General features: G+C 40.3%; 1 pseudogene; it reads left to right on the forward strand.

The window, feature by feature from the left end:
- The first annotated feature begins 11,400 nt into the window (after positions 1-11,400).
- LOC102266733 (phosphatidylinositol N-acetylglucosaminyltransferase subunit Y-like) overlaps positions 11,401-16,216 on the forward strand; it is a 172,407-nt pseudogene continuing 167,591 nt past the window's right edge.

The following is a 16,216-nucleotide window of genomic DNA, read 5'->3' on the forward strand; positions in this document are numbered from 1 at the left end:
CTTTGTGACCCCATGTATTGTAGTCTGCCAGGATCCTCTGCCCACAGGATTTCCCAGGCAAGAATACTGGAGTGGGTTGCCATTCCCTTCTCCAGGGGATCTTCCTGACCCAGGGATTGAAACCCTCCCACATTGCAGGCAGATTCTTTCACAATCTGAGCCATGAGGAAATGTGAATATATATTTATATATACATATATATATACACACATATACATACACACATGACTTTTAAGCTTTTATTTCAGACTTCTGTTCCACAAGCAATAGAAATAAGATGACCAACCATAATACTGAAGAATAAGCAATAGATACAACTCATTTTAGAGGCAACTATCATATCACACATGATACTGACACATTTTTACATGTTACTATGAGTAACATTATTGCAAATTCACTTTATTTATGATTTGGTGTTTGCAGCTCCTGTTTTATTGTTGATTGAAACTTCATAGCATCATTCTCACTGACATATACTGAAGACAAAAATATACTATATTTTCTTCATCTATCCTTTCTTTATTTTTTACTAAAAATATAGACTTGGGCCAAAAAGGAAATGGCAGGAAGCATATTGAAATCACAACTTAAACACATGACAATAATCTATAATCACTATACTTGTCAATGAATCCTCCATGGTGGGAGCTCGCCATGATGTACACAGCACAGAGAGGACAGGCTGTGGGCTGAGTCTACCTCATTTCTCTGCTCAAGATATTGGGATACAAATATTCAAGGATGATCTCCTTATAGGGTCAACTTTTAATATTTCCTAATTACACTTGCTGCTGCTACTGCAGTCGTGTCCGACTCTGTGCGACCCCATAGACGGCGGCGCACCAGGCTCCCCCGTCCCTGGGATTCTCCAGGCAAGAACACTGGAGTGGGTTGCCATTTCCTTCTCCAATGCATGAAAGGGAAAAGTGAAAGTGAAGTCGCTCAGTCGTGTCCGACTCTTCGGGACCCCATGGTCTGCAGCCTACCAGGCTCCTCTGTCCATGGGATTTTCCAGGCAAGAGTACACTTAAAAACACTTAAAATATTAACAAATATTAGTGTACTTAACTATTATTATTAGTATAACCCAAGTCATTCGGTCTCACCTACATGAGGCTACATATGGGATCATATATATAAAACTTACAATGTCTTTCTGACTCTGACTTGCTCAAAATAGGATTTGTTCTCACTAGAAGACATCCCCTCAAGTGGTGCTTCCTCTATTCCTACAAATCCCTCTGGTTAGCTATTACCACATGGCATCCACGTATTCTCTTTATCTAGCGTCCATTCTGTCAATGCTTATGACCTGTTTTTAAACTTTTCTTAAGATTCTTCAGTTTTGCAACATAGATGGTGGCAAAAATACGAATGTTGTAACTGTGTGCTCCTGATTCCAAAGCTGGCTTTTTGCAGCATGCCAGCATGGGGCAGGTTCCATGAACAGAGGGTGACTTGGAACACTACTGTATTAGTTTTCCACGGCTAACAGAACAAATTATCACAAATTTAATGGTTTAAGCCAACATGATTTATCATCTTACAGTTCTGGAGGTTAGAAGTTCAACAGGAGCCTTCCTGGGCCAAAACCAAAGTGTGGGCAGGATTATATTTTTTTTCCCTAGAAGGTCTATAGAATACTCCATTTTCTTGCCTTTTTCTGCTTCTAGATGTTTTGTGCATTTCTTGGTTAATAGCCCCATCCTCCACCTTCAAAGCTAACAACATTTCATCTCTCTAATCTTTCTTCTGTACTTACATTTCCTTCTAGCTCTCGTCATTCCCTTTTAACAACTCTTGATTACATTAGGTCCACCCAAATAGTCCAAAATAATCCCCCTCTCAAAAGCACTAGATTTATAATCTTAATCACATCTACAACCTCAATTCTCCTCTGAGACGTAACCTAACATAGTTACATAGGTTCTAAGGATTATGATATGGATATCTTTGAGGGAGGAGGCATTATTTTGCCTACTAAGTATACTTTGTCAGTTTGACTCCAAAGTGAGATTTTTTTTCATATCCAAATTTTCTTGTGTCATTAATTAACAAAATTCTAGTATAATAAGGTCAAAGGAAAAACATTTCAATACACAAAAGTCAATCATATCTCTATATATTAATGACACACAACTGGAGACTTTGAACTCAGCATAATATCATTTGCAATAATCTTTAGGAATATAAAATACTCAGGGTTTAGAGTACAGAATGAAGCAGGGCAAAGGATAACAGAAGAAAAAAAAAAAGGATAACAGAGTTTTGCCAAGAGAATGCACTGGTCATAACAAACACTCTCTGCCAACAACACAGGAGACAACTCTACACATGGATATTACCAGATGATCAATATCAAAATCAGAGTGATTATATTTTGTAGCTGAAGATGGAGAAGCTCTATGCAGTCAGCAAAAATAAGACCTGGAGCTGACTGTGGCTCAGATCATGAACTCCTTATTGACAAATTCAGACTGAAATTGAAGAAAGTAGGGAAAACCACTAGACCATTCAGGTATGACCTAAATCAAATCCCTTATGATTATACAGTGGAAGTGACAAATAGATTCAAGGGATTAGATGTGACAGACAGAGTGTCTGAAGAACTACAGGTGGAGGTTCATGACATTGTACAGGAGGTGGTGATTAAGATCATCCCCAAGAAAAAGAAAAGCAAAAAGGCCAAATGGTTTTCTGAGGAGGCCTTACAAATAGCTGAGAAAAGAAGATAAACTAGAGGCAAAGGAGAAAAGAAAGATATACCCATTTGAATGCAGAGTTCCAAAGAATAGCAAGGAGAGATAAGAAAGCCTTCCTCAGTGATCAGTGCAAAGAAATAGAGGAAAACAATCAAATGGGAAAGACTAGAGATCTATTCAAGGAAATTGGAGATACCAAGGGAACATTTCACGCAAATAAACAGTATGGAACTAACAGAAGCAGAAGATATTAAGAAGAGGTGGCAAGAATACACAGAAGAACTATACAAAAAAAGATCTTCATGACCCAGATAACCATGATGGTGTGATTACTCACCTAGAGCCAGACATCCTGGAATGGGAAGTCAAGTGGGCCTTAGGAGGCATCACTACAGACAAAGCTAGTGGAGGTGATGGAATTCTAGTTGAGCTATTTCAAATCCTAAAAGATGATGCTGTGAAAGTGCTACACTCAATATGCCAGCAAATTTGGAAAACTGAGCAGTGGCCACAGAACTGGAAAAAGTCAGTTTTCATTCAAATCCCAAAGAAAGTCAATGCCAAATAATGTTCAAATTACTGCACAACTGCACTCATCTCACACGCTAGCAAAGTAATGCTCAAAATTCTCCAAGCCAGGCTTCAACAGTATGCGAATCGAGAGCTTCCAGATATACAAGCTGGGTTTAGAAAAGGCAGAGGATTTTCATTGGAAGGACTGAGGCTGAAGCTCCAATACTTTTGCCACCTGATGTGAAGAGCTGACTCATTAGGAAAGACGCTGATGCTGGGAAAGATTGAAGGCAGGAGAAGAAGGGGACCACACAGGATGAGATATTTGAATGGCATCACCAACTCAATGGATATGAATTTGAGCAAGCTCTGGGAACTGACAATGGACAGGGAAGCCTGCTGTGCTGCTGTCTATGGGATTGCAAAGAGTCAGACGTGACTGAGTGACTGAACTGAAATTAATAAATGACATACAAAAATTTTACACTGAAAACTAAGAAACAGTGCTAAGAGAAATTCAAGGAGATTTTTGAAAAAATTGAGAAGTACTCTATGTTTATAGGGGCTTCCCTGGTGGCTCAGAGGTTAAAGCATCTGCCTGCAATACAGGAGACCTGGGTTCGATCCCTGGGTCGGGAAGATCCCCTGGAGAAGGAAATGGCAACCCACTCCAGTATTCTTGCCTGGATTATCCCATGGACAGAGGAGCCTGGTGGGCTACAGTCCATGGGGTCGCAAAGAGTCGGACAAGACTGAGCGACTTCATTTTCACTTTCACTATGTTTATAGATTTGAAGACTGAATATTATAATGATCTATAGATTCAGTACAATTCTAATGAAAATACCAGAGACTTTTAATAGCAATGGGCAAACTAATTCTAAAATGTGCAAAGCACTCAAAATAGGACACATTAGTCATTTATGGTCAAAATTAACAGAATTTAGTTGAAAAAAAATGAGCTTATTCTACATTTCAATAAGTATAGTAAAAAGATGGCAGTGGTATGATGAAATGATAAGATATCTCTGAGTTCAAATCCCTGCTCTGTTACTTACAACTATCTCACCCTCAGCATAGCTTCTGGGGAGGGAAAGGAGATGATGGATGCATACAATTTAAGAAGACACCTAAGGAGGCCTGGCTATAACTCACCCCTGCCTTCTCCCTGCTCCTCCCTCCCCCAGCTAAGCACCATGATATTGAGAAGCACTGTTCTAAATAAGTCAATCAAATGACACTGTGCTATTAGACTTGGAAGGGAACTTAGGTAATACTATATTTACCCAAGCTGTTTAGAAATGTTCAGAAAGGAAAAGAAAGGCTCAAATAGGGTAGAGTGGCTTGCTCAAGATTGACCAATATCAAAGTAACTGTTATTTATCAAAGTCAGGCCAAAGTCCAACCCAATCTACCAAAATCTGAGTACAAATCCCCAGATCTGCCACCAGCTAGCCCTGTGACTCAAGAATGAACGTCTGAAATTCAGATCTCTTAACCTGAAAAAGTGAGGGAAAATAACATCCATTTTTTAGAGATACTTTGAGGGGTAATAATAATTTTTAAAGTGTTCACCAAATTGCTTGACACCAAGAGTTCTCAATGACTTTTTCTTTCCTCTTTCCTCCCTCCCTCTATACCTAGTTGTGTGCTGTGCTGCACTTGGTCTCTCAGTTGTGTCTGAATCTTCGTGACCCCGTGGATTGTAGCCCACGAGGCTCCTCTGTCCATGAGGATTCTCCAGGCAAGAACACTGGAGTGAGTTGTCATACCTTCCTCCAGGGGATCTTCCCAACTCAGGGATTGAATCCGTGTCTCCCACATGGCTGGTTTCTTTACCTGCAATGGTAAAGAATTCTTCACCGTCTGAGTCACCACAGAATCCCATAAATACTAGAGTGGGTATGAGTAGCCAGTCTCTTCTCCAGGAGAACTTCATGACCCAGGAATTGAACTGGGGTCTTTTGCAAAGCAGGCACATTCTTTACCAGCTGAGCTACCAAAGAAGCCCAAAGCTGACCTCTCCTTAAATGTATACTCTTAACACGGGCATTACTTAGAACTTTTGTTGCAAGTAACAGAATTCTATTCAGATTAAGGTAAGTAAAAATGGGGTATCTGCTATAAGGATAGAGAAGATTATCATAAAGACCCCAAAGTCAAGAACTCAGCCAGGCTTCAGGAAATCACCAGAACCAGAAACCATAAAGACCCCTTTATCATCTCCCCTCTCTGCTTATCTCTCTGCATTAGCTTTTCTGTCAGGCTCTTTTTTCTTCTTGATACACATGATAATAGAAGATGGGAATTCCAGAATTAATGACAGATTTCTTCCATTTACTGGCCCAGACTCAACCATATTCTTTAGTCTAAATCCTAAACTTTTGGGAAAGAGAATCTGGCTGGCTGGTGGCAGAGAGGGCTAGGAGAACCATAAAATATAAATTGCCTGCCAGGGACCCACCATTCAAGCTTAAATGAACAGTTATAGGGGGTCCTTGCAAATCGGGTAGAGACAACTTAAAAATCTACTACAATATGCTGTCAACTTGCTAGTAGATAATCTGAGATGAATCCCCTTCATGTTTGAAAGTTTCCAGCTTAACATATAGCTTAGAGAGGTATTGCCATAATGGTCTATTGCCACACTTGTCTATCAGTGTGGGTATGTTGACAGTTTAGATTTTAATCTATTTTCAAAGCTCCCTGTTGATTTTTTTTAAATACCCAGAGTCATGGTCACAGAACAAATTTTCTCAAATCTCTTTCCTTAACTCAGTCATGAGGAGGGTGAGATTGGATATTCTTACTCTTAAAACCTGGGCTTATGGAAAAACTGTTCTTAAAAGAATCATCTTATTTTAGATAGGCTTGGCTCTAAAATAAAAGGCCCCTTTCATGGAGTTGCTTTGGAAAGCTGCCAAGAAATATACAGTATCAGGAAAAATATTGGCTTAATGTTTTTCAACATTATTCATCAGTTATTCCCAGAGTCCAGTTATTAAAACTCTCCAGCTCAGCAGTCTGGTTTTCTGCTTGTATACATAACTGCCTTTCTAATGAATGAATTACAGGTGAGCTAACTATAGAAAAAAATGTTTTTGGTAGGCTCTGGCATGGTCTGTTATTGGCGAGACCAACTGCCTCTTCAAGTTTTAGATTTCATAATTTTCTTATTAAAACCATTGATTTTAGTGGAAAATTAAATAAACAACATGCTTTTCTAATGGATGTAAGCTTATCCTATGCAAATATCAAGAGTCATGCATTGCTCCAAGTATGGCCCCAGTTTATCACCAGTAAAACAAACAAAAAAAACTCTTAACACAAGTCTCTTTTACCCCAGATAACGTCAGCTCTGATTTGAAGTTTTGCTAGTAATAAGCAGAAAATACTGCTCAGAAGTTTCATGCTCAATTCTGAAGCAGCCCATTCTTTCCATAGTCTCTGCATGTTTAGTTCTAAACTGATTAAATTGAAAATTATGAGGGTTTCCCAGGGGGCACTAGTGGTAAAGAACGTGCCTGCTAATGCAGGAGACATAAGAGAAGTGGGTTCAATCCCTGGGTCGGGAAGATCCCCTGGAGAAGGGCATGGCAACCCACTCCAGTACTCTTGCCTGGAGAATCCCATGGGCAGAGGAGCCTGGTGGGCTATGGTCCACAGGTTCGCAGAGTCAGATGTGACGTAGAATGTATGCATGGCACAGGTATTCCCCCACTTATGAACGTTGACATTAGTGCAGTCTAGCTGGAAGCCCAGAATTTTCATGTGGATGCATGAGGATGATGAGCTGATTGTGAAGTGGAGTTAATTCAAGGAAACAGGAAACATGCCCTTGCCTTTTCTCTGTACAGTGGAGTGAAAAGTCCATGTATGAGCTTGTGTATCTCTTTTTTTCCAAATAGGATCAACCCACCATGCTCTATGGTCCTTTCTGTTAACTCCTTGTTCTGAGAAGATCTAGAGCCCTATCAAAGAGGGCAGTGACTTCAAGCACATCACAAAGCTGGAGTTATAATACTAACAGCAGGTAAGCACAGAGCCCTCTTCCTAACTAACTAATGGGAAAAAGAGCAGTTAAAATGTTTGTGTAGAATAATATGACAGTCAGTATACATCACCTTTTTATCTCTACTATGTCAGCCTTTATTTTTAGGAATTAAACCTTTAGAAATGTGTCCTAAGAAATGTTTGCTTGATTATATGAGAGTTTTTATTGTGACAGTTTTTAAAAGGAAGAAAACTTAAGAACAAAGTGAAGCGTCCATAACTGGGGCAACAGTTAAATAAATTATGGTACATCCATAAGATGGAATACTAAGTGGCCAGCAAAAGGAATTTAGTACAGACATACACAAGGATATGAGAAAATGTCCATGATATTTGGCTAAATGAAAAAATCAAAACAGCACATATATTTATGATTTAATTTTTATAAAACAGTACATTACTATGGGCTTGTGTATGTAATTTTCACATACCAAAAGAGCCAAAGGATACACAACAAATTGCTAACAGCAAAATCTTGGTCTATAATGAATGGAAAAGAACTTACACCTTTAACTATGTACACTTTGATATTATTGAATTTCCTACCATTAGAAGACATTATTTTATTAGAAAAATAAATTTGTTATTTATTTTTCTATCAAATCTAATTATTTGTTTAATTAGAAAACAAATATGATAGGGTATAGAATTTCGGTTTAGGATGATGAATGAGTTCTGGAGATAAAAGGCACTGATGGTTGTACAGCAACAATATGAATGTGGGAATGCCACTGAAATGGATACTTGAAAATGGTTGAAATAGTAGGTTTTATATTATGCATAGTTTATCACAAGAAAAAGATGGCGTCCTTTATAAGGGCACCTCCATTATATAAGCAAGGGGCAGTGGTGGCCTCAAAGATGAGTCACTTGTTCTCAGGTAAGTTCAGGTAAGTGAGCTTGGACCTACTTGTAAAGTGTGGTGATGCCAATGAATTAGATAGTGTCCTTGGAGTTACAGACGATGTCCTTGAGCAATTGGGATAATATAAAAGTCACCTTCCACTGTGAGCATCACAGGAGGATTCCCTCTGGTAAAGTAGATATTTAGGGGCAGGTTCTTCATATTTCTTATGTATATCATCATAACCATAACCCCCACCCCCTTCCCCACTTTAGTAATGACTGTTTTTTTCTCTTAAACATGCGCCTACCAATAATGTAATATGTTACACCTTTGTACACAATTGCCTAACCTCATTTTATCTTATTAGATCCATATTGGAATTCCTTAAGAATCCATATTAAATGTCCTGACCATTTAATTGTATGAAATTATACCTTTCAAGCTTACATAGTATCTATAAGATAGAAAGAAATGAGGGTCCAAGGCCAATCTATACTTATAAGACAAAGAGTGTCTTTAAGTTAAGTGAACCAGTCAGTAAACATTTATTCATCACCTACTGTATGAGTTAGATAGGACATACCGAGGAGCATAACACAAATGTCTAAGCTTAGGAGGCTTATACTGTATAAAGGAAATATCAAGTATACAAGCATTGGATTGCACTGAACTGAATTGAGCTGAATTCGATTGGATTGGGTGGAAACGGATTTTTTTGATTTGATACAACAAACATTTAACACCCATAAAGATGTTGCACTGAGCAAGGTAGCATAGGTTTGAAGAGGAGAATAAGAACACTATAAAACATGCATCCTCTCAGATTCACAACTGAGGAGAGAGCAGGAAATGAAGTAAGTGAAAATCAAGCCATAGTGTACAAGTGGTACAACAGAGTTATTAATCCAAATTGTGACGAAGATAATCATTCTCTATGTGGAGAGAAGAGTAGATGGTGGGAATAGACCCAGGGTGGAGGGTGGGTGGTATTCAGGCTGAGGAACAGATTGAGCAAAGGCCTGGAGGGGAAAATGTGCCAGAGTGTTCAGGGAACAGAGTAGCTCAATTCATCTAGAGCATAGCGAGCAGGATGGGGGACAAGGCTCTCTGCATGAGATAAATTAGGGGAGGGAGATCAGGGCCAGAGCCTCAAGGCACTAGTGAGGAATCACACATTCCAGGGGCCACAGAGGCTGACGGGAACTTAGTGTTCACCTAATAAGGCTTTTATTCACAGGAAGCCATCACCTCTCACCCAGGTTACTCTATTAGCTTTTAACTGTACTTTCTATTCCCACTCTGCTGCTACTAAGTCGCTTCAGTCGTGTCCTACTCTGTGCGACCCCATAGACGGCAGCCCACCAGGCTGCCCCGTCCCTGGGATTCTCCAGGCAAGAACACTGGAGTGGGTTGCCATTTCCTTCTCCAGTGCATGAAAGTGAAAAGGGAAAAGTGAAGTCGCTCAGTCGTATCCGACTCTTAGTGACCCCATGGACTGCAGCCTACCAGGCTCCTCTGTCCATGGGATTTTCCAGGCAAGAGTACTGGAGTGGGGTGCCGCTGCCTTCTTCGATTCCCACTCTGGTACCCTGTAATCCATTCCCCACACAGCAATCAGTGTGGTCTTTTTGAGACTGCAAATCAAGTCATGTCACACTTCTGCCCTGGATATGTCCTTTGTTTCTAAATTCAAAATGTTAACATAACCTCGAGGTCCTGCAGGGTAGAAGTTCCAACTCCCTGACCTTGTGTGTGCATGCTCAGTTCCTATCTTTCTCATAATGCCTCAATCCCCCTGAGCTGCTCCTTCCTGATCCTTACTGCTCTGCAGTGTCTCTGTGCCAATCAGGATGATGGAAAAATACCAAGTGGCTAACACACAGTTATGGAATAAAGTAGGACATGCAGGCAGGTATGAATGCATGCATGAGTGAATGAATGAATGACATCAACAAAATTCAAGTACCATTCACCCTTGCCACTTACATCTACTGGGAAAGAACTCCCAATTCTGCCTAGAGAGCAAAAGACGAATAGGCACAGGTGGAGAAAGATTCTGGGGAAGGTCAGGAGGGGTTTAGAGCAAGAACAAGGCCATTGCTAAATTGACCTTCCATGAGTCCATTCTGGATAAGAGATGTCAGAAAGGTGGATACAGCCTGAGAGCATAGCCCAGGCTGACTAGAATCCAAGGGAGTGTGAGAGACATGTCCACAAGACTGCAATCAGAGAAAGAAATGTCAAGATCACAGCAGAGAAGTCCTGCTCTAGGTGGCTGCGATAGAGAAGAAGGTTGTAAAGAATCAAGGTCAAGAAATTGTTGGACAGAGAGCTGTCACCAGGGCTAACAGCTCACCTATTTATGGTACAAATAACTGCAATCCCACACTTATTTATTGACTTATTTGCTATTGTCTACTTCTTTTTTGCCACCCCAACTAGATTATAGTCCCCTCAAAGGCAAGGACCAGACATGTTTAAGTGTGATATCTAGCGTCTAGCATAATCAGAGATGCTTACTGAATATCTGGAGGGTAAATGAATAATTGAAGGGTTAGGGTTGCTGACTGTACCTCACTCTCATTCATCCTTTTATATTTGAAACTTATAGAAGTTGTGTGCCATGAGTGGAAAATATTTGAGAATTGTATAGACAAAATTTTATCATATTATCAAACTCTGGATTATACACGATTGTTTGTATTATTATTTGTTTAAATTGTTCTTTCTACTCTGAAAGTGCACGGTCCTTGAGGGCAAGAGTCAAATTCTATATAGCACTTCATTTCTATCCTCAGAGCACCCAGAGAGTGATAGGAAAATAGTATGCAGATGCATAGCAGCCTTGAGGAGAGGTTTTACAGTTAAACAGACTTTTGTATTTAAACCAAACTGCTTCTACCAAGTGATCTTTATGTCTTCATCTCAGTTTCTGTGTCAACAAAACAGGGATAAAAACCAGGCTATGGCTCCCAGGGTTGATGTAATGCTTAAATGAGATAACTATATAATCATACTGGTGCCAAGTGTATAGCATTCCATGCATGGTAGCTAAAGATAAAATTATTTTTTACCTGTTGTGGGACCTGGTGGGAGCTGCAGATGCATTTAGGGTTTGTCATTGCCTGCGTCAATGATACATTCATGCTCCTCTTGGCAAGTTGGTTGAAAGGAACATTTCCTTTCCTGCTTTGCCTTAGCAGCTGTGATTCCAGCCCAGCACCACTCTTCCCCAGGACCAGTTTGGTCTGCCTGCTCTGGCAGAGGCTGGGGGTGGCGCCCATGACCTCAGGGGATGATCTGAGTGTGCACAGCTCCATGCTGCCCTCTGGTGGTGGTATTTCGGGCTGCCCCTGTCTGCATCGGACTTTCTCAGTGCTGTGCCGACAGAAAGGTACGAAGATAAACTACAGAAAGAGCACCAGTAAGGAGACTCCCTGAAGACTACTGGGTGGTAATGGGGTTGGGGGGGCGGGGCGGTTGGGGGCTGTGCACTGCACCAGCTGTTCTATTTGCCTCAGTTCCTCTTAACACTATCTCTACTCAGGTTACTATGAGGATGTCTAGTCTCAGTTCAGTTGGTCTGTCATATCTGACTCTTTTCTACCCCATGGACTGCAGCTTGCCAGGCCTCCCTGTCCATAACCAACTCCCAGAGTTTACTCAAACATGTCCATTGAGTCGGTGATGCCATCCAACCATTTCATCCTCTGTCATCCCCTTCTCCTCCTGCCTTCAATCATTCCCAGCATCAGGGTCTTTTCAATTGAGTCCGTTCTTTGCATCAGGTGGCCAAGGTATTGGAGTTTCAGCTTCAACATTAGTCCTTCCAATGAACAATCAGGACTGATCAACCAGAATGGACTGGTTGGATCACCTTGCAGTCCAGGTGACTCTCAAGAGTCTTCTCCAACACCAAGTTCAAAACCATCAATTCTTTGGCACTCAGCTTTCTTTAGAGTCCAAACTCACATCCATACATGACTACTGGAAAAACCACAGCTTTGACTAGAAGGACCTTTGTTGGCAAAGTGATGTCTCTGCTTTTTAATATGCTGTCTAGGTTGGTCATAGCTTTTCTTCCAAGGAGCAAGTGTCTTTTAATTTCAGGCTGCAGTCACCATCCGAACTGATTTTGCAGCCCCCCAAAATGAAGTCTCTCACTGTTTCCACTGTTTCCCCATCTATTTGCCATGAAGTGATGGGACCAGATGCCATGATCTTAGTTTTCTGAATGTTGAGTTTTAAGCAAGCTTTTTCACTCTCCTCTTTCACTTTCATCATTAGGTAAATACAATCAAGAGGCTCTTTAGTTCTTCTTCGTTTTCTGCCATAAAGGTGGTGTTATCTGCATATCTGAGATTATTGATATTTCTCCCAGCAATCTTGATTCCAGCCTGTGTTCATCCAGCCCAGCATTTCTCATTGTGTACTCTGCATATAAGTTAAATAAACAATATACAGCCTTGATCTACTCCTTTTCCTATTTGGAACTAGTCTGTAGTTCCATGTCCAGTTCTAACTGTTGCTTCTTGACCTGCATACAGATTTCTTAAGAGGCAGGTCAGGTGGTCTGGTATTCCCATCTTTCAAGAATTTTCCAGTTTGTTGTGGTCCACACAGTCAAAGGATTTGGCATAGTCAATAAAGTAGATGTTTATCTGGAACTCTCTTGCTTTGTTGATGATCCAACAGATGTTAACAATTTGATCTCTGGTTCCTCTGGCTTTTCTAAATCCAGCTTGAACATCTGGAAGTTCATGGTTCACGTCCAGTGGAAACCTGGCTTGGAGAATTTTTAGCATTACTTCGTTAGTGTGTGAAATGAGTGCAATTGTGCTGTAGTTTGAACATTCTTTGGCATTGCCTTTCTTTGGGATTGGAATGAAAACTGACTTTTTCCGGTCCTGTGGCCACTGCTGTGCTTTCCAAATTTGCTGGCATATTAAGTGTAGCACTTTCACAGTATCATCTTTTAGGATTTGAAATAGCTCAACTGGAATTCCATCACCAGCACTAGCTTTGTTCATAGAGATGCTTCCTAAGGCCCACTTGACTTCCCATTCCAGGTTGTCTGGCTCTAGGTGAGTGATCACACCATCGTGGTTATCTGGGTCATAAATATCTTTTTTGTATAGTTCTTCTGTGTATTCTTGCCACCTCTTCTTAATATCTTCTGCTTCTGTTAGTTCCATACCATTTCTGTCCTTTATTGTGCCCATTTTTACATGAAATGTTCCCTTAGTATCTCTAATTTTTTTGAAGAGATCTCTAGTCTTTCCCATTCTATTGTTTTCCTCTATTTCTTTGCATTGATCACTGAGGAAGGCTTTCTTATCTCTCTCCTTGCTATTCTTTGGAACTCTGCATTCAAATGGGTATATCTTTTTTTTTTTTCTCCTTTGCCTTTCGCTTCTCTTCTATTCACAGCTATTTGTAATGCCTCCTCAGACAACCATGTGGCCTTTTTGCATTTCTTATCCTTGGGGATGGTCTTGATCCCTGCCTCCTGTACAATATCACGAACCTCCATCCATAGTTCTTCAGGCACTCGGTCTATCAGATCTAATCCCTTGAATCTATTTGTCGTTTCCACTGTATAATCGTAAGGGATTTGATTTAGGTCATTCCTGAATGATCTAGTGGTTTTTCCTACTTTCTTCAATTTAAGTCTGAATATGGCAATAAGGAGTTCATGATCTGAGCCTCAGTCAGCGCCTGGTCTTGTTTTTGCTGACTGTATAGAGCCTTTTCCATCTTAGGCTGCAAAGAATATAATCAATCTGATTTTGGTATTGACCATCCTGTGATGTCCATGTGTAGAGTCTTCTCTTGTGTTGTTTGAAGAGGGTGTTTGCTATGACCAGTGCATTCTCTTGGCAAAATTATATTAGCCTTTTCCCTGCTTCATTCTGTACTCCAAGGCCAAATTTGCCCATTAATCCAGATATTTCTTGACTTCCTACTTTTGCATTCCAGTCCCCTATAATGAAAAGGACATCTTTTTTGGATGTTAGTTCTAGAAGGTCTTGTAGGTCTTCATAGAACCGTTCAACTTCAGCATTACTGGTCGGGGCATAGACTTGGATTACTGTGATACTGAGTGGTTTACCTTGGAAAGGAACAGAGATAATTCTGTTGTTTTTGAGATTGCACCCAAGTACTGAATTTCAGACTCTTTTGTTGACTATGATGGCTACTCCATTTCTTCTCAGGGAATCTTGCCCACAGCAGTAGATATAACGGCCATCTGAGTTAAATTCACCCATTCCAGTCCGTTTTAGTTTGCTGATTCCTAAAATGTCGATGTTCACTCTTGCCACCTCCTGTCTGAATCGGACTTTCTCAATGCTGTGCTGACAGAAAGGTACAAAGATAAACTACAGAAATAGCAGCAATAAGGAGATTACCTGAAGACTTCAGGGTGGTAATATTGGGGGTCTGTGCACTGCACCAACTGTTCTATTTGCCCCAGTTCCTCTTAACACCAACACTACTCAGGTTACTAACAGTATGTGTAGTCTACACCAATGAAAAGCTCAGTATCTTAATAAGATCTTGGAGCTCATGGAAGTGGTTCAGAGGCTCTGAGAGGGGCAGTGTCTAGCCTTAGATCACACAGCTAAATGATGACATTGGCTTCTTCAGTCTTATATAATAGCTACCTGACACACCATTTTCTTTGTAAGGAAAAGTCAAGGTTCCCAGCATAAAATAAAATTTCCTACAGGAAGGCTTCAGCATTCAGCTGAAATTTATCTAAATGTTCTTTGTACACCCAGGAGCCATCTTCATTTCTTCCCTTTCCCTCAAGCTTCACATCCAATAAATAGGCAGACCGTTTGCTTCCCATATCATACATCTGCTCACTCTTCTCCACCTCATCTGCTCCAAGTAGCACTATGCACTATTTCTTTTGCTTGGATGACTACAGTGTTCTCCTCATGACTCCCTTCACTTTCCTTTTCTCCTCTTTCATAACTCTCTGTCCTTTCAAAAATTGGAGTGAGCTGCTGTCAGATCACAGATCAGTCCTGTTAAAACCTTTCTCATTGCATTTAAAACACCAACTGTCTACCATGCTTTACACATCCCTATGTGACTTCAATCTCACAACACACCTGTTCCTTCTCAGTTGTCCACATTCCAACCAATCTGATCCCTCTTCCTTGCCTCCCAAAAGGCTAGTCTTTGCCTTGGTATTTACTGTTCTCTCTTTTTGAAATATTCTTCATCCTTTTATGGCTAATTCTGCCTCTTCCTTCATCTCTTAGAGAAGCCTGCATTAACCACTCTATTGGAAGTAGCCTCTCTCCCCTCTACACTTTTATTATTCTTGATCATGTTTCTCAATTAATTTCCTTCATGGCAATAATCACTATTTGTAATTATCTTCTTTCTTTGCTTAGTGAATATCCTCCATTAGAAATAACTTTCAGAGGAGTAGAGCTCTTGCTTTCACACTGCGATATTCTCAATGTCTAGTACATAATAGATACTCAAAAGGTGCTTCTTGTGAGGAGAAACAGCACTTCAGATCTTGTGAAACTGGCTAACTTTCCATCACTTGCAGCTGCTCCTCTGCCATGTCCAACCACTTGGAGCCATCTTAATCAGATTGTGCTCTGAGGTTGGCTGGCTAAGTGAATGAGCATGTATAAGGGATCTCATTTCCCCATAGCATGCCTTGTGTGTGTGTTTATACATGAACAGACTAAATTTTACATATTTACACAAATCACATTTCTGCCTCTATGTGATTTACAATAGTTAGTGGATTTGTATTCCTTGTTCTTCACTGCAAGTCACAGTAACAAGATTTTGCAGCACTAAATGCCATCCCAATACATTAATAAAAACTTTATATTACATGTGTTTGGTATAGTTCTTTCTGGAACTAGGCATTCAGGTATTATAGCCAAGAAAAATAAAATAACTGAATAGGGAAAGAGATTAGTTGCCTTTAAAAGTAAAACCAGAAATCAGTTTGTGTGTGCTATCCTTCTCTGGTTTCACCTACAGATATGACTGGAAACAGGTCCTTAAGGGTGAGTAACACGAATTAAAGTCATAAGAGTCAGAAATAATGAACCAGTAT

Source organism: Bos mutus, chromosome 7 (genome assembly GCF_027580195.1).
Source record: "Bos mutus isolate GX-2022 chromosome 7, NWIPB_WYAK_1.1, whole genome shotgun sequence".
Classification (NCBI taxonomy): domain Eukaryota; kingdom Metazoa; phylum Chordata; class Mammalia; order Artiodactyla; family Bovidae; genus Bos; species Bos mutus.